Here is a 20,490-nt window from a genome sequence, read left to right on the forward strand (position 1 = left end):
GAGGAAATTCAAAGAAAGTCTTCAGCAAATTCTTCAAACAGTTGAAGTGAAAGTCATCAACACATAATACGAGGAAAGTAAGGAGTTGAGGAATTAGAACCCGTTACTCAGTGAAGACAATCGTTGATGACCCAGTTCCAACTGCTGTGACAGTCGTACATCTGGTTTGGAGCGGCTTGGTATTGAAACCAAAGGACACACAGTCTCGGGACACACAGTCCCTACCGTATTCTCCTTGAGCTAAGGAGACAGAGTCCTCGCCCAACACTCGTGGTAAGTCTTCACGGCAGACTTCCAAACCCTCACAAACTTGGTCACCCCGCGATCCACAATTGACTGCTGGAAAGCTCTAGACCATGAAGCCTAACCGTCTGGAGGATGCACAGTCCTCAAAGGTAAAAGGCTTCAGTCCAACACAGGAACAACTTCTTCAGTGATGCTCAATCACTAGTTTAGGTTTGTGGTTTCGATGTATGGGGTATTTCCTCACTGATGAATTACTCTCGAAGGCTCTCAGGAATTGGGTTGCTCTTATGACAACTGTCAGTTTCTAACGGATCAGCGAACCAGCTAGTGGTTGTGGGGGGTGGCTATTTATAGCCTGGGAGCATCCCAACAAGATTTGACACTTATGCCCTTAAATAATATGACCGTTGGAATGGATAAGACCATTGACTTGGCGTGGCTATCGAAACGGTCGGGACCCTCAACTGTGAGAGTCCTGATGTCACTCGTATTCCTCACTTGAGGCTTTTGGTAGGATTTAGGCTTGGGTTGAGCATCATGAGGAAATTTATTCCATAGTGTAACTTCGACCCCCTTTAACAGTACGGTGTTCCTATTACTCAAATGAGAAGAAAATAGAACAGAAAGTGTTAATCTTCATGCTTCAAATTCTTTAGAGTGATTTTCTTCAGGACACACCGGACTTCTCAATATCAGTATCTTCATGAGGAATATCAATTTCATCGCAGATTCCTCGCGATTCATGTCTTCAGCTTCAGACCAATTTCTTCAACTGAATACATACATTTTTAGGGGTCGATATTCTTCGAATATCTCAAACTTCTGAATGACTTATAGATCCTGTGTACACTCACAAACACATTAGATACTTAACCTATAAGTCTTCAAACCACCAAAATCACTAAGGGGCACCTATATCTTGAAGATTTTGCTTTTCACAGCAATTGCACATTGATGATTTATATCATGGAGATCTCCCCCTATGTCTTGTAAATCATGCATACCTCTAACGTATCATATGAAGAAAATGAAAAATGCATGATGAATGGCACTGCCTGATGCTTGAGCTACTCTTTCCTGCTTGTTTCTGATGATGGCTTGCAGGGTTTTATCATCATATTCATCACTGCCCTCTGATGCAGACGGGACGGTAATGATTTTGCTAGGGCTTGGCAGAGTTGCACGTTCAGCAGACACCTGAGTATTCACAGGAGGTGGTGAAGACTTTGTCTCCGAGCTGGTTGCAGCTGGGAGTGAGGAGCTGGAGCTAGCGGTCATAGGCTTCATGACTTTCTTCTGTACTGGTTTCTCTTGAGGCTTTGGTGGTGGTGCTGAGGATTTTGAAGCTGAGGGTTTTGGCGCTGATGGTTTTGATGCTGAGGGTTTTGTAACTGATGCCTGAGCAGACTTCTCTTGAGGCTTTGGAGCCTTTGGCTTTGACGGCACAGACTGCATTTGAGGAATTTCTGAACCAGAGGTCTCAGTGGCAGAGGAAGTAGCAGCAGCTGAGGCCGCAGCTGAGGATTCATTGAATTTCCTCACTGCAGCTTCTGCCTCCTTCTTGAGCATGGCCAGATGCTTTTCCTTCTGATCTGGATAGTCATCAATGGTCTTGAGGCTTGAGGGATGTGCTACTTGATGATCCTCAAGTGGGGCCCGTTTGCCAGGGGGCTTCAGAGCGAATTTCTTCGCATAATTGGGAGTCACAAACCTGTATTCCTTCCATTCCTTCGCCCATCGGCGTTCTATCTTCTGCAGCCGTATCTTTCTCTTTGCCATTGTCTCATTTTCATCTGGCGTGCAATAGTCCAAGTAGATATCCTCAGGGATATCTACAGCTGTGTTTTGCTCAAGTTTCTTTCCTCCCTTCTGTTTTTTTTCATCCTCCATTTTCTTCAGCTGAGGATTTTGCTGATGAGATTGAACTCTTGAGGATTCTGATGAGACTTGAAGATTTTCTTCCAGAAACGCTGCAAATGATTTAACGTGATGAGAACCGAGAGATTCATCAGCTGACATGCGTGTACCTATGAATAGAGTATAGTTGCGAGGAATTTGGAGAGGTCATATGCGTTCTCAGATTTGAAGAAAATGAAAAAGTTTGACAGTTTGAGGAATATAACCAGTGGTTGACAAATTTGACTAAGCATACTGTTCTTGGGTTCCAGAGTTGTACAGATCCGAAAATTCACACAATTGAGGAATCTCGTGAAAATCTTAGATGCTTAGCATAGTTCATCAATGATGTGGTGATAGGTAGTGTTTGAGGAATCAAGTGCTTATCGTTTCTTGAGGAAAAACAGATTTCACGTAGAAGATGTAAAATTTTAGATCTAATCTTGCGGTAAAAATGGGATTTATTTACCCTGCAAGGTGCGCACGAAGAACACAGAAAGGTGTGTGTGGAGAAGCTCTTCGGTCGTGTGTCCAATGCACCCTAACCCGGCGACGGAGAAGTCGAGGCAGTGAAGCTCTTCCTCACCGGCGATGAGACTACCAGCGATGGCGCTAGGGTTCGGTGATGTATGCTGTGGCAGGAGAGCGATGGAGCGAAGAAGAGTATGCCGAGGGGGATAAGGACATATTTATAGCCAAAAGTTACTGTTGGCGCGAAAATTTCGGACCAAACCGCCCCTGCCTCTACGTCTCCGCAGGACACGTGTAGCTCCAAAACAGTCCGGTTGAGATAGTGGAGATCGTGGTTATCCGATCGTGGGAAGTGGGGTTCAGTTACTGTGTATTAAAGAAACAATTTTTGAAGATTTGAGGATTTTCGTTACAAAATCATCAACTAACAAGGACGCAGTGAGGATTTTGAACAAAGTTTCAAGTAGAACACATATGAAGAATTGAATAGACTGGATGAGTATAGCATAGAGGGAATGTTGGGCCCGATCACATTCACTTAGCAGAAATATCAACTTGAAGAAATAGCAATAAGTGAGTGCTGTTGAGGAATTGAAATCACAGTCTATCTAGTCAAATGAAAGTCATCAAGTGTTTTTTTGAAGATTTTGTGATAAATCGTCACACTGAAGAACAGCTGTTCTGAAGAAAAACACATTTTGAGGAAATAGAATGCTTGAAGAAAATCAACTTGAGGAATTTCACATTGGGCGGTGGCGTGACCCACCATATAAGAATGTTGATTACAGACGCCACGTACAATTGTCGTAGGGCCCTGAGAATCAATTTCTTCGTTGATTTCTTCACATTCAGAGTGACATTCTTCATTAGTTGAAGAAAATCGATTCATCATGTGTTGCACATCTAAGTCATTAATTTTGCATAAGTGTTAGGATGTGTGCATGTTTTTACAAAACATTTGAAGATTCTAAGATATTTAGCTCACACCGCAACTTGCAAAACCTTTTCTCATCCAAGGGCTTAGTGAATATATCTGCCAGTTGATCATCAGTCTTCACATGGTCGATGAGGATATTGCCCTTGAGGACATGGTCCCGAAGAAAATGACGAATCTGGATGTGCTTGGTCTTAGAGTGTTGTACTGGGTTGTATGCAATCTTGATAGCACTCTCATTGTCACAGTGGAGAGGCACATTCTTCATGTTGATGCCGTAGTCCTTGAGAGTTTGCTTCATCCATAGTAATTGACCACAGCAAGAACCAGCAGCAATGTACTCAGCTTCGGCAGTGGAGAGTGATACGCAGTTCTGCTTCTTTGAGGACCAGCAAACTAGTGATCTTGCGAGGAAATGGCATGTGCCAAGCATTGACTTGCGATCCACACGATCACCAGCATAGTCGGAATCAGAATACCCTACGAGATGAAGATTTGAGCCCTTGTGATACCATAATCCTAGTGTTGGTGTGTGAGCTAAGTATCGAAGAATATGTTTCACAGCCTTATGGTGTGATTCCTTCGGTATTGCTTGAAAACATGCACACATGCAAACACTAAGCATTATATCTGGCCTAGATACACAAAGATAAAATAAAGAGCCAATCATAGAACGATATACCTGCTGATCGAAATATTTACCATTTTCATCAGTGCCAAGATGGTCGTTGGTAGGCATTGGAGTCTTGGCACCTTTGCATTCATGCATGTCGAATTTCCTCAGAACATCCTTGAGGTATTTCTCCTATGATATGAAGATTCCATTGCTTTGTTGATGAATTTGAAGACCTAAGAAGAATTTCAGCTCCCCCATCATGGACATCTGATATTCTTCACTCATCATGTAAGCAAATTCATCACTGTATCGTTTGTCAGTACAGCCAAATGTGATATCATCGACATATATTTGACACACAAGTAGCTCATTATCATAGGATTTAGTGAAAAGAGTTGGATTGAGTGAACCAGGTTTGAAGCCTTTTTTCATGAGTAATTCCTTCAATGTATCATACCATGCCCAAGGGGCTTGCTTGAGACCATAAAGAGCCTTTTTGAGTCTGAAGACTTTGTCTGGATTCTTTGGATCCTCAAAACCTGGGGGCTGAGCAACATATACTTCTTGCTCAAGTTTACCATTGAGGAATGCACTTTTCACATCCATTTGATATAAGATGATGTTATGATGATTAGCATAAGCAAGTAGTATTCGAATAGCTTCAAGTCTAGCAACAGGTGCAAAAGTTTCATCGAAATCTATCCCTTCAACCTGGGTGTAGCCTTGGGCTACAAGTCGTGCCTTGTTCCTCACCACTTGACCGTCCTCATCTTGCTTGTTTCGGAAAATCCACTTGGTGCCGATGATGTTGTGCTTGCGAGGATCTGGCCGTTTGACGAGCTCCCATACGTCATTCAGCTTGAATTGAAGAAGTTCGTCTTGCATAGCCTGGATCCACTCCGGTTCCAGAAAAGCCTCAGCAACTTTTGAGGGTTCTGTGATGGATACAAAGGAGAAATGCCCACAAAAGTTAACTAAGTGTGAAGCTTTTGAGCGAGTGAGAGGACCTGGCGCGTTGAAGTCGTTGAGGATTTTGTGAAGTTCTACTTCATTTGCAATCCTCGGATGAGCTAGTTGAGGATTTTGTCTGGGCTGAGGAAGTGGTGCTGGTGCAATTTCCTTAGGACCATCTTCTTGATTTTCATCAGTGATGGGGATCATTTCTTCATCAATTTCCTCAGTTGGGACAATGTCTTCAGTAGGCTTGAGCTTTATTGCTTCCTCAGGAGACAGCTTATCTGGATCAGAAGGCAATTGCTCTATTTGCGAGCCATTAGTTTCATCGAACCGCACATCTACAGTCTCAACAACTTTGTTGTGATAGTTGTTGAAGACTCTGTAAGTGTGCGAGTCCTTTCCATAACCGAGCAAAAAACCTTCATGTGCCTTAGGTGCAAATTTTGAGCTATGGTGAGGATCTCTAGTCCAGCATTTTGCACCGAAGACTTTGAAATAGCATACATTGGGTTTCTTGTCAGTGAGGAGTTCATATGAGGTTTTCTTGAGGAATTTGTGAAGATATACCCTGTTGATGATATGTCATGCAGTGTTGATTGCTTCAGGCCAAAAGCGACGAGGAGTCTGATATTCTTCAAGCATAGTTCTTGCCATTTCAACAGGAGTCCTGTTCTTCCTTTTGACGACACCATTCTGCTGAGGAGTATAAGGAGCAGATAATTCGTGAGTAATACTAAGTTCATCAAGATAATCATCAAGACCAGTGTTTTCGAACTCGGTTCCATAATCACTCCTGATATGTTTGATCTTGATGCCAAAGTTTGTCGAGGCCCTTGAAAAAAATCGTTTAAAGATTTCCTGCACTTCAGTTTTATACACTATGATATGCACCCAAGTATATCTGGAATAATCATCAACTATGACGAAGCCATATAAAGATGCTGCATTGGTTAGTGTGGCATAGTGAGTAGGTCCAAATAGATCCATATGAAGCAATTCGAATGGACGTGTAGTGGTCATGATAGTCTTCGAGGGATGCTTGGATCTGGTCATTTTCCTAGATTCACAAGCACCACAGAGATGATCCTTGAGGCATTTGACTGATTCGATGCCGATGACATGCTTCTTCTTCGCGAGCGTGTGCAAATTCCTCATGCCTGCATGACCTAGTCTTCGATGCCACAACCATCCTTCCGAGGTTTTTGCTAGTAAGCAAGTGGCTGGTTGAGGACCTGTAGAGAAATCAACAATGTACAAATCCCCTTTTCTTACACCTTCGAAGACTTTGGATCTGTCAGATTCCATAATGACTACACATCTATATCTACCAAAGATTCCAATACCTTGCTTTTACCTTTGTCAGCATATGTGATTTGCTTCAGAGGTGATGGAGTTAGTGGCATATTCACCAGTAAGCTTTTATCACCAGTCATGTGATGTGTCCAGCCACTATCAAGAACCCACTCAGTATTCTTGGGTTTGTCATCCTGCAGATGAATTAGTACAACTTACCATCTCATATGCTTCAGATTTGAAGAATATGATACTAATTTCATCAGATCAGTAATTTCATCATAACAGAAATGTACGGACGTGTGAAATATTTCTATTTCATCAATCATTAGCTTGCGTCATATCAAGCATTTCCTCAGGTCTCCAGCAAATTCTTCAGATGATTATTTTCATCTGGAGACCTGACATGCAGAAGTGATTAGTTTGATTTCCTCACCACCCACATCTGAAGGGGTGGCAAAGCATTCATCATCCTACGAGCACCATATGAGAAAGGTGGCATTGAAGCCAATGCACTTCTCTTAACAGTAGGGGGATTAAAGTACTTATATGAATATGCAGAGAACTGGTTTGAGGATTTATGAACATAATGATTTGAGGAGTAACGCTCATTTTCATATTCCTTGTAGTTTCCCTGCATGTTAGACGCACTAGCACGGGTACGAGCATAGTTTTGGTCAGTTGAAGACTTTGGTCCTCGTGAGGAATTTGATCTGGGGTTCTGATTATTCAGTGATGGTGTCGTAAGGACATTTACCTGAAGATTTTTGAGACAGCTTTTGGGAACCCAGATTTTCCTCAACGGAGGGCCATTCCTGCAATTAGTTCCAACATATCGAGCAAATACTTCACCAGATTGATTTTTGAACAGTTTATAGTTGGAGTCAAATGACTCATCCGAGGAATTGGATAATTGACATGAAAAACCAGTTAGTTCAGATGGTTCAAAAGGAGGCCCAGTAGCAGCAACCCAAGAGGTTTTGGGATACTGCTTAGGTTTCCAATAAGATCCATCAGCATTTAATTTCCTCTCAAAGGCAATTCCTTCTTTCCTCGGGTTCCTGTTCAAGATTTGCTTTTTGAGCACATCACAAAGGGTTTGATGTCCTTTGAGGCTTTTGTATATGCCTGTCACGTACAATTCCTTCAACCCTGCATTTTCAAGCGAGGAAATAGACACAACAGGTGCAGTTGAAGAATTTGTAGCAATGGCAGCATTTGATGATTCTGGTGAGGAATTAGCAGTTTCGCGTTCAATGCATTTAAGACATGGAGGAATGAATTCAACTTGACCAGCGCTGATGTGTTGAGCTAGTAATGAATCATTTTCCATAGGAAGATCATCATGAGACATCCTCAGCTTCTCAAGATCAAGCTTCCTTTGAAGAAATTCATACGAAAGCTTCTCATGATCAGTGAGGAGTGTATCATAACGATCCTGAAGATTATCAAATCTAGACTGAAGACTTTCCACATCTTCGGTGAGGACTTGGGTAAGATTCATTTCATCATTCAACAGATCATCACTTTTATCTAGAAGTCTCTGAAGCTTTTCAAGGGCAGTTTGTTGTTTAGTGGCAATGATAGCAAGTTTACTATAACTTGGTTTCTTATAATTATCAGGTTCACAGTCACTTGAATCAGAGGAGGAGGCATTATTTGGTACCTTTGAACATTTTGCCATGAAGCAAAAGGTTGGAGCGAAGTCATCAGCGTAATCATCAGTGCGGATGGTGCTATCATTTTGTTCAAGGTTGAAGATTGACTTGCTGACGAAAGTGGTTGCCAGTGCAAGACTAGCCTGTCCAGATTCTGAGTCTTCATCAGAACCCTCTTCTTCATCACATTCCTCTGATTCTACCTCGGAGTCCATTTCCTTGCCAATAAGTGCCCGAGCCTTTCTGAAACTAGTCTTCTTGTGCGATGAGGGCTTTGAAGATGAGGATTTTGAAGATTTCTTCTTCTTCTTCGAGTCATCAGAACTGTCATCCTTGTATTTCTTCTTGTTTGATTCCTTTCCCCAACGGGGACAATCAGCAATGTAATGACCTGATTTCTTGCACTTGTGACAGGTTCGTTTCTTGTAGTCCTCAGATGAAGATTCTGATTTCCTCATGTATCTTCTTGAAGATTTACCGAACTGGCCACGTCGTGTAAATCTCTGGAATTTCCTCTCAAGCATTGCAAGCTCCTGTCCAAATTCTTCAGGGTCACAAATGTTGTCATCTGTGTCTTCGTCTTCAGATGAGGAAATTGCTCTAGCCTTCAGTGCACGTGGTCTGGAATAGCTTGGTCCATATAGATCTCTCTTTTCTTCTAGGTGGAATTCATGAGTATTTAGCATTTCTAGTATATTAGCTAGATCAAGCATCTTGTAATCTGGACTTTCTTGAATCATCAGAACTAAAGTATCAAATGAAGAATCCAAAGATCTCAGCAGTTTATTCACAACTTCGTGACGAGTGATGTCTCGAGCTCCCAGTGCTTGCAGTTCATTTGATATGTCAGTGAGGCGATCAAAGGTGTCTTGGCAGCTTTCGTTGTCATGTCTCTTGAAGCGATTGAAGAGATTGCGAAGAATATCAACACGAGAGTCACGCTGGGTTGATACTCCTTCATTTACCTTGCACAGTCTCTCCCAGATCAGTGTTGCAGAGCCCAAAGCACTTACTCTTCCAAACTGGCCTGGGCTCAGATGGCCACAGATGATGTTCTTCGCTTGAGAATCGAGTTGCTTGAATTTCTTCACATCAGCCGCAGTGACACTGGCAGAGATGATGGGGACGCCATGTTCCACAATATACGAGAGATCATTATCAATAGCTTGTAGATGCATTTGTATTTTGTTCTTCCAGAAGGGAAAGTTCTTTCCTTTGTAGGTAGGACATGCTGTAGTCACCTTAAACATGCCTGCAGTCGACATAACTAAAACTCCAGGTGGTTAAACCAAAATCACACATAACAAGGGACTACCTTGCTCTGATACCAATTGAAAGTGCGTTATATCGACTAGAGGGGGTGAATATGAGATTCTTTGAATTTCATCACTGAGGAAATTCCTTTTGAGGAAATTCCTCACTGATGACTAACTTATAGCGGAAAACAGTAAAGGATCAGAAGTGCAAAGTTTCACAACAACAGTTTTTCAGAGTGAAGAATGTGAAAACAGATTGCACAGTGAGCAGGCACACAGAATACAGATGTGGATTAACTGACGTGAAGAATTTGGGGTTGAGCAAATTCAGAGAAAGTCTTCAGCAAATTCTTCAAACAGTTGCAGTGAAAGTCATCAACACATAATACGATGAAAGTCAGGAGTTGAGGAATTAGAACCCGTTTCTCAGTGAAGACAATCGCTGATGACCCAGTTCCAACTGCTGTGACAGTCGTACATCTGGTTTGGAGCAGCTTGGTATTGAAACCAAAGGACACATTGTCCCTACCGTATTCTCCTTGAGCTAAGGACACACAGTCCTCGCCCAACACTCGTGGTAAGTCTTCAGGGCAGTCTTCCAAACCCTCACAAACTTGGTCACCCGGCGATCCAAAATTGACTGCTGGAAAGCTCTAGATCATGACGCCTAACCGTATGGAGGATGGACAGTACTCAAAGGTAAAAGGCTTCAGTCCCACACAGTAACAACTTCTTCAGTGATGCTCAATTACTAGGTTTGGTTTGTGGTTTAGGTGTATGGAGTATTTCCTCACTGATGAATTACTCTCGAAGGCTCTGAGGAATTGGGTTGCTCTTATGACAAGTGTCAGTTTCTAACGGAGTAACCAACCAGCTAATGGTTGTGGGGGGTGGCTATTTATAGCCTGGGAGCATCCCGACATGATTTGATACTGATGCCCTTAAATAATATGACCGTTGGAATGGATAAGACCAATGACTTGGCATGGCTATCGAAACGGTCGGGACCCTCAATTGTGAGAGTCCTCATGTCACTCGTATTCCTCACTTGAGGTTTTGGTAGGATTTAGGCTTGGGTTGAGCATCATGAGGAAATTCATTCCATAGTGTAACTTCGACCCCCTTTAACAGTACGGTGTTCCTATTACTCAAATGCAAAGCAAATAAAACAGAAAGTGTTAATCTTCATGCTTAAAATTCTTCAGAGTGATTTTCTTCAGGACACATCGAACTTCTCAATATCAGTATCTTCATGAGGAATAGCAATTTCATCGCAGATTCCTCGCGATTCATTACTTCAGCTTCAGACCAATTTCTTCAACTAAAGACATACATTTTTAGGGTTCGATATTCTTCAAATATCTCAAACTTCTCAATCACTTATAGATCTTGTGTACACTCACAAACACATTAGATACTTAAGCTATAAGTCTTCAAACCACCAAAATCACTAAGGGTCACTAGATGCACTTACAGTAACAGAGCAGATTTGTATTAATTCACCTGAAGACCTGTGGACTGTGAGAAGAGCAAAATAATTGCTTTGAGCTCCAAAAGTTGTGATTTATCAGCAGGCATGATGATAAGAGTATCATCAGCATATTGGACAATTGGAAAATCCTTGTCATGGCAAGGAATTGGGATCTGCAGCAAACCATCTTCTAACAACTTATTAACCAATGTTTGGAGAAAATCTGCAGCTATTAACAAGGAACTCCATTAACAAGGATGGAGGAGGATCCAGTGTTGAGCAACTGTTGAACCCAAAGAAGCCACTTGACAGGAAAACCTTTGTGCTGCGGGATCTGAAGAATAAACTTATGTTCTATAGAGTCAAGAGCCTTTTCAAAATCTAGCTTTAGTATGACAATAGGTTTTTTAGACTCATGACATTGATGCAAGTATTCAAGTTTCCAACCCACACAGTCCTGAGTGGTCCTAGACTTAATGAAGCCATACTGGTTCTTATGAATACAGTTCATAATCTGTAGCTGAAGTCTATTTGCAATCATTTTGGACAAGAATTTGAGCCCCATACCAGTGAGGGAGATAGGCCTGAAGTCACCCACTTGCTCAGGAGATGTCTTTTTTGGCACAAGGGTGATATAGGAGGAGTTCATGTTTTCTAGCTGAGTTGATCCAGCATGAAATGCAGCAGCAAGTTGGTAGAACTCAGGGGAGATGATGTGCCAACATTTTTTGAAAAGAGTCCATTAGAACCATGAGGACCAGGTGCTTTGTCAATAGGCATTTCATTGATAGTCCTGTCCATTTCCTCTTTGGGAAAAGGTTCAGTCAGAATTGATAGTCCGTCCACTTTTTGGATGAGAGCTTGGAGATCAAAAACTAAATTAATGCCATGTGAGGTGCCCATACTATCTTTGAAGGAAGACCAGAAGCAAGAAGCAATCTGTTCATCTTCAGTGATGACTGAACCATCAGGCAAGGAGAGAGATGAGATGGAGTTTTTCCTGTATCTCTCACTGGCCATGGCATGGAAGAATTTTGTGTTCTCCTCCCCCACTTTATTACATATGATTGTGGCTCTCTTTTTCCAGGACATAAACTTCAAACATAACAACTTCTCCATGTGAAATTTGACAATTATCCTGAAGTTTGTTTCTGGTCTGTATAGTGGCCTGAGCTCCTCCGGATCATCAGGACAGAGTACTACATTATTGCATTTGTCAATAGTAGCTTTGAGTTTGGACAGGCTGGTTTGCCATTTCCTTAGAGCCTGTCTAAGATGCTTGAACTTGTCCATGATGATAGCAGATATATGCCCCTCTCTGGAAGGAACATTCCATGAGTTTGCAACACATTCCAGGAAACCCTCCATTTCTACCCAATAGTTTTCAAACCTAAAAGGTTACTTTTGGGAATGGTTGTGTTAACTGAGACTACACATGGAACATGGTCAGAAGCAGACTTAGCCAGAGGAGTCACTTGGATCAATGGATATGAAGATATCCAATTAGCAGAAGTGAAGAACCAATCAAGCTGTTCAAGAAGTGGAGAGTCTTGCATGTTGGACCACGTAAAAGATCTTCCTTTGAGAGGCAGTTCCAAGAGTCCAAGGTGCCCAATAATGTCATTCAAGATGAACATATCATTGACATCAGCTCCTGGGAGGCCTCTGTTGGTAGGAGAACGAATGAAATTAAAGCCCCAACCAGCAACCAGTTATCCATTACAGGTATTTGGAGATGATATAAGCAGCTAACAAATTTTTCCCTTGGGTCACCCTGACAAGGGCCATAAACATTGAGAAGAGTCCAGGATTCAGAAGTGTAGTTAGAGGTGAAGGACACAATCACCCCAAACGGCTGCACTGTTACCAGAGTACCAGACAACACTGAGGAATTCCATAGAGTAATCAAGCCACCCGAAGAACCCCTCGAGGGGGTATAAGCAAACTGATCAAATCGTTTGGGACAAAAAAAATTGACAGACCGGAAGTCGATATTTTGCATTTTAGTTTCTTGCAGACAGACAACTGTTGCACGGCTCTCATCAATTTTTTTGCGCACCGCTCGTTGCCGTGAGTCTGAATTCAAGCCCCTCACATTCCAGCAGAGGACACGCCAACTTCTAGTAGAATGATTATCCATGGAAAAGTAATATAGTAGCAAAAGCAAAGTTACATAGTAACTCCCGCAGCGAAGGTTCAACAAAGTACCACACCAAGCAAAAGAGACCATAACATGTCTAAGGAAAATAGGAAAATAGATACATTAACAACATTTGTTCAATAATCAGAAGATGTAGGCTTGGAGATCGCCAGATCCTCCATAAGACGATCCACAATCAGCTTGTCAGGGGTGATGCCAAGGCTTTGGCCAACAACCTGGATCACCCGGACATGAGTTGCAGGTGGAAGAGCTTCATCTTGATTTGCCTGATCCACCGGGTCCTCCAATGTCTTGGCCCGAGGCTTCCTCTTCTTTGGCACCGGCAGTGGCAACTCCTACAACAAAGGTTTATAACCATCTCTCTTAATTGAACCCCTGGTACAACGACACATCGAGGAGTCAAAAATTGGAGTCGCCTTCTTGTGGGCAGCCCTCTATGGAGCAATAGGGGAGCTGAACACCTCACCACTTGTCGGTGCAGCAGGAGTGTCGGAGGGAACTGCAGGGGTTTCATCCAAGTAGGTGATGGAAGGTTCAGCCTGCACCTCATCAAAAGCGAAGGACCAGGATCGCTTGGGCAAAAGAATTGGCCTCATTGCAGGCAAATGCGGATGATGAGGAACATGCTGGGATGACATTTCCCCCTAAAGCCTATCAAAAGCACGAGCCCATGCCAGAGCAGAAGGAAGAACACGCCCAAACATAACGCGTGCTGCACCAACAATTACAGTGTCAGGACATACCGGCGGCTGTTGATAGGGGACAATCGCCAAGGGGTTGATCTCCTCCTGGGCTTCTTCAATTGCGGCATCCTCAGCAAGCACAAAACCTTCATTATGCTCGTCCTGATGAACAGAAGGCTGTGAAACAAACCCCCCGGGTGCAGCATTAGCATTGGGAACCTCTGGAACAGCACCTTCTGCAGCCGCAGGAGCCTCCATATTCTCTGGTGGAACAAAGAAAACCTCATGAACAGAGTCAGAGGAGGTGGGTTGATCGATTACCATCGATTCTTCATCCTGCACTGGCGCAGCGGGCTCGTCTCTAGGAGCTTCAGGCTGCCACCCCCACCCACCATCGTCAGCAGGCGCCTCCGGCATTGGCGGTGGCGATGGTGGCGGTACTGGTACAGCGTTCCACCCAAGAGCAGGGAACGGCGGGAGAGCAAACATCAAGTTATCATTGATCAACTGTCCAGGGAGGGGCTGGGGGTTGCCATCCAAAGGCATGTGATCCTCATCATTCCGCATTTGCTCAGCAAAACCAGCCCCCAGAATAAACACCAGAGCAGTCCAAGAAACCCTCACACCCCCCATGCAACATATTCTGAGAAAGTAACACTTCGAGGGACCAGGATGTCATCCGGAAAAAAGGAAATACGATCGAACGTGCAAGAAAAGGGTCATCACTGACCCAATGACGGAATTCTCCGAAAGTATTGACAGCCGCACGAAGATCATTAGTGTTGCGGAAGTCCATGGGGACCCCCAATAGCATCAGACAGCCTTGACGAAAGCCATCAGCTCCCCGAAAGCCAACTCTGGCGTTGTAACGCATGCACCGAACAAAATAGTCGTTCCCCAATGCCTGAGGAACTATCTGGACTGTGGCGAAGCTTTCACCCGCATCACGGAGCTCTAAAAGACCAACCCCCTCAATCCAGGGTTGAGTTGAACATACATGAAAACCCCTATCGTTCAAGAGGTCAATGACTTGTTGCCGTACCTCAGCAATCTGGTCCATCGGCGGAGCAGGCATGACTTCAACGATAACTAACTGCTCGAAGCGGCGGCCAATGGGCATCGCCAGCGTGATGAAGGACCGCAACAGTCGGTCAGGGCCGCCGTCGATGATGTGGTGCCCCGCCGGTAGAAAGCGAGTAGGATCAATCTCGAAGTAGGCCATGTCTGGCAAAGAAGCAAGAGGGTCAGGTGTCAATGGTGGGGGCTCCAATGGCGTCCTGGGAGATGATGGAGGTGATGGGGGCGATGTGACAGGGAGGAACTTCTCGGTAACCTTCGCAGTTTCCCCAAAATCAGAAAATAGTTCCCGAGCTATCGGCGGCAGGGTAGGTGGTGGGGCTCTTGCGTTTCCAAGTGAGACAATTATCACGCCTAAAAGCATCACAGCTAGATTTAGTATGGCCCACAATGCTACAAGAGGAGCAAATCAATGTGAGTGAGTTCGGGTAGGCCGAAGCAAAATGGCCACGTTCAGAACAGTTTGAGCAGGATAAAATTTCGTCCATCCGCTCATTAATAAAGTCGTCAAACTGTCGCTGGGACCCTGCGAAGAGGGCAGGCTAGCAGTATCATTGGAATTTTCTAGCCCAGTGGAGAAAAAAGGCTCAGGTGCACTAGGTAAATCAACTGGTGCAGTTTCAAATGGATCCGTAGACCCGTCTAAGGCGGAGGGATATAGCGGATCAGCCGTTAGAACTCCGGTAATATCGCTATTTGAATTTGATGTCCCAGGAATTACGGAATGGAAACCCGACTGATTGACCGTACAAAATGAGATGTGGGGCGTCACCGACGTCCACCGGAGCTCCGCCGGCGGTGGGTCACTGATGATAACACGCTCACGAGGAGGCAACGAATATCCAGCAACTTGTAGCGTAATAAGCTCATCATGTGTGATAGGACAGTGATACCCTTTGCAAACCTCGTATTGCTGGAGGGTTGCAAAAGACAACTATTTGCGAACCGAAGAACTCGATTTAAAACATGATTTCCTAGGTCTGGAATGCATTGCCATCAGGCCTAAAGAAACCCGTCTCTTAGAAGGACTAACCAAAATCCATTCTGCATCGCATTGTTTCTTCCAGAGAGAAAACTCACGGTGCCAATTAGGTCCACCATTGCCCCAAAGATGGAAAAAACACTTGAAACTGGAGCACTTAAAAGACCGTAGATCAAGAATATGAAAGCCCACTTGCTTCGAGGAAACCATGGAAGAGAAGACCGAATCAGTGATTTTTCAGACCATAAGCTCCAAAGCATAACCACCAATGGCCGCCTCTAGGGCCGCCGCAACTGAATCCTCCGAGAGCCCGAATGCATGGCGACCAAATGAGACCACCATGATGAACGGCCGACATCGAGGAAGAGGATGTACCTGGAGCCCATAGTGATAAAACACCTCATCCGCAAAAGAAGCCCCATGGAAAAATTCCAGATCCAACGTGGAGCCACCCATGCAAGCCATAAAAACACACCAGCGTGATCGGGATAGTGCACCTGTGGTGTTGACCGGAGTGGAAAAGGTATCCACCGGCTAGAAGGCCAGATCGCCATGGAGTCGTCGGAGAGGGAGGTGGGAGGTGGGAGTCGCCATAGCTCCAAGTTTACCGGCACGTGGTCTCTATTATCAAGCTTGGGGGAGTTGATACGTCCTTATAGAAATATTTCAAATACTTGAAATGTCCATAATGGGTTTTGGATGGTTTTGCCGGATAGTTTAAGCATGGCCATGTGTTGAAACTCATATATTTGGAAAATATATGTCCACTGAGTTTCCCTAAATTTTTCTCAAATATTTTTGAAACATAAAATAATTTTTCCCTACAAAAGACCATTTATAGCCAAAAAAGTCATTTAAATAAAATACAATATAACATTGATTTTTTTGGTTTTTTGGAACTCTTATAGATGATAGATTCCAAATAAAATCTGGCAAAACAGTTACCTTAATTTGAGGACTTGTAGAACAAACCTCAGTTTAGAGGGTTTTGAAAACCTAAATCAAATAAATGTTTTTTTGCCAGAATAATAATTTGTGAAAAAAATTTATGTCATACACACAAGGCAAGATCACTGGGCAAAGTTTTGGAACAAGGAGATGAGTTATGAGATCGGGAGGGTTTTTTGAATAAAGCACAAACTAGCAAACAAGCAAATAGAAATCAACTCAACCATGATATGCTCACAAAAAGTTTTTGTTGGTCTAAATTTTTTAGCTTTATTAACATAGTAAAGTGATACAAATCATGGGGTGTGACAGACCTACCCCCTTACAAGAATCTCTTCCCCCAAATTCGTAAGCTAGGCACTGAAGAGATAAGGCAATTCGACTTGAGGTAGTCTTCATGCTCCCATGTGGCTTCAACTTCAGTGTGGTTGCTCCACTAGACCTTGAAGTACTTGATGGTGCAGCTTCGAGTGCACCGCTCGGCTTCATCCAAGATACGAACTTGTCTCTCATAATAAGTGAGGTCTAGATGAAGATCGACACATTGATGATCGATGTCCTTATAGTGGTCGGGGGGGTGGGAACATGGAGACACTTACGAAGTTGCGACAACTCGAAAATGTTGTGCACATCGGATAACTCAGAAGGTAAATCTAGTTGGTAGGCAACTTCTTCTTGTTTTTTGGAGAACTTGGAGGGACCAATATATCTTGGTGCGATCTTCCCTTTAATGTGAAAACACTTGGTTCCCTTGAGAGGCCTGACTCAGAGATAAACATGGTATCCCATGCAGAAGCTCACTTCTCAGTAGGTTGAGTCGGCGTAGCTCTTCTGTCTTGACACGTCAGTCTCTAAACATTCTCTGATCAGTTTAACTTGCTCTTCGGCTTGACGGAGAGAATCTTGTCCAAAGAGTAGTCCTTATACGATTTCTGACGAGTTGAGGGGAGTGCGGCACTTTCATCCGTAAAACACCTCAAATGGTACCATTTGAAGGTTGGACTGATAGCTATTGTTGTAGGAGAACTAGTTGAATGGTAAACAATCTTCCCACTTGGATCCATATGCCAACACACAAGTATGAATCGTTTCTTCAGGTATCTAGCCTCTGGTCTATGGGTGGAAAATGGTGCTGAAGGGTAGTTTGGTTCCCATAGCTTTTTGAAACTTATTCTAGAATCTCGAGGTAATCTAGGTATCTTGATGTGACACAATCTCCTCAGGAACTCTGTGGAGGCTCACACTACCTTCCATGTAAAGACTGACTAGCTTGTTTGTGTCGTAAGTGTTCATGATGGGAATGAAGTGGGCAACCTTGGTCAAGTGATCAATAACCATCCAAAAGGAGTCATGTCCCTTGCTTGACCTGGGCAATCCGGTGATGAAATCCATCCTGACTTTGTTCCACTTCCATTCAGGCACTTTGAGAGGTTGAAGCAATCCAACAGGTCATTGATGCTCGGCTTAAGTCTTTGTCATATGTTACATTTAGCGACAAAAGTGGCTATCTCTCTATTCATACCTTGCCACCAGAATCTTGCTTTGTGGTCTTGATACATCTTGGTTCCTCAAGGATGGATGGAATATAGAGTGTCATGCGCTTGTTGCAAGATCAAATTCTTGAGCTCCTCTTTGTTGGGTATGCACATGTGATTCCCAAACCATACGACTCCTAGTTCATCCACTGAGAATCATGGGGACGTGCATGCCTTGATCTTCCTCTTGGTTCTTTCAATACTCGTGTGTCCCTTCTAAGCTTCCTTAATATCATCGATCAAGGTAGGATTTTCTTCGAGGTTGCCAAGAAATCCTGGTGTAACCAGTTCCAAGGCAAAACTTTCTAGCTCTTCATACAAGGCTGGTAGCATTTCCTTAATCATAGCGTTCAAGGGAAAAGGCTTTCGGCTTAAGGCATCCGCTACCACGTTAGCCTATGCATGGTGGTATTGAACGTTGAGGTCATAGTCCTTGATCAACTCCAACCATCTTCACCGCCTCATGTTCAATTACTTTTGAGTGGAAATATAGTTAGAACTCTTGTGGTCCGTGTATTTCTCACATTGCTTCCCTAGAAGGTAATGTCGACGCGTCTTTAAGACATAAACTACGTCTGCTAACTCCAGATCATGACTACAATAGTTCTCTTCATGAAGACGCTACTGTCTGGATAGATCTGTTACGAATCTACCTTCTTGCATAAGAACACCTCGAAGCCAGGTTCTCAATGCATCACAATATATCACAAACTCTTGTGATTATCGGGGGTGGCCAAAACTAGGTTGTCCTCATTCTCTTTTTGAGCTCTTGGAAGCTTTCTTCGCACTTCGGTATCTATTCTAACTTCTTGGCCTTATTTATGAGCTGATTCATGGGTCTAGCAATGCTTGAGAATCCTTCGACGTACTTGGGGTAATATCATGCGAGTCCGAGGAATATTCTGACTTCCTTCATATTTCTTGGGGATTATCATTTAGTCACGACTACAATCTTGGCACGATCCAGTAACAATCCTGCTACAGTAAACATATGACCCAAGAATCCAATTTCATGGAGCCAAAATTCACACTTGCTTATTTTGGCATAAGGTGGTTCTCTTAAAGCTTGTGTCGGATTTCGGGCTTCGCAAAACCCTAAAGATTCGAACTCAGGGGCGTGTACGAAGATCTCTCGCGGGCTCTCCTCACCTGACTTGCTACTCGGTGGGGATGGCAAATAACTCAGTTGATGGTGAGGAAGATACTAAACACGGCAGTTTACCCAGGTTCGGGCAACTGAGAAGTGTAATACCGTACTCCTGCTTTGGTGGATAGCCTCTCGTGGAGGTTGGTGGATGAACTAGTACAATTTTCTTGGGCCTCCGGAGGCTGGGTGGCCTTTGTGTGGAGCCATTGGGCGAATGAGTGAAATCTCCTCCTCCATGAAGTAACCTACTCTCTACATATAGCGGCGGCCCCGGTCCTCTTCCCTTATCATTTCGACGGGAAGAGATCCCACAATGTCCGATTTCCCAGGTGGGACAGGGGAACATGCTTCCCTTGTCCAAAAGTATTCTTCGCTTACAAAGTGGTTGTTAATGTAGTAGGGACGGGTCAAAGGATGATGCCCCGCAGCATGGCCTTGTTGCACCAGAATGGAAACCTTTGGGAGATGCCTTGGAGACTTGCGTGCGTCCTTGCCCCCTTTGCACTAAAGGGGAAACTGCTCCGTCCGGCTATCTGCAGTTCGCGTGTCCTTCCTCCGCGTCATCCTTGACTCCTGAGGTCGGGCCTCGCCTCAGAATGTCCGCCGCTTCGGAGGGGTCCTGAGGAGCCCCCCTCTGGGTCTTGGTACCGTTCCTCCTCGCGAGCCTTGGCCCCTCGCGAGGGCCTTGCCTTGAGTGTTGCCGGGCCTGTTGGTTTCGAGTCGATTAAGTGGCCAACCCTGGGCCGCACGCAGGCAGGTTAGGGTACCCCCATTCCCAGAACAACGACAATAGCCCCCGGGCCCAAGGCGCGGTTGGGCTGGCTCCCTGGCGAAGCCTTGAGGGCGGCCCGAAGCGTCACAGGTCCTAATTGCCTGCGGGCCAGGCGGTACACTTGTCCACACGCCATGCGCCGACGCTCTCGCTTCTCGAGGCGTCTGGGGCGCATCAGACCATGATGGCATGATCTCCAACAACCGTGTCGGCCATCATTGTTACTCACTGAATGGCATCGGCGCGGCCTTCCCACGCCCCATGGCCCTCACGGACGTGACCGCCTAGTTGTCAGGTGAGGCCACGTGGGCGGCAACGCGCCCGCCGGCCCATCTCGCAGCCCTCGAGGGGCGCGCGACGCTCGAGCTCCCATGACGATTGGTGGAC

This window comes from Hordeum vulgare, chromosome 2H, assembly GCF_904849725.1.
Source record: "Hordeum vulgare subsp. vulgare chromosome 2H, MorexV3_pseudomolecules_assembly, whole genome shotgun sequence".
Taxonomy (NCBI): Eukaryota; Viridiplantae; Streptophyta; class Magnoliopsida; order Poales; family Poaceae; genus Hordeum; species Hordeum vulgare.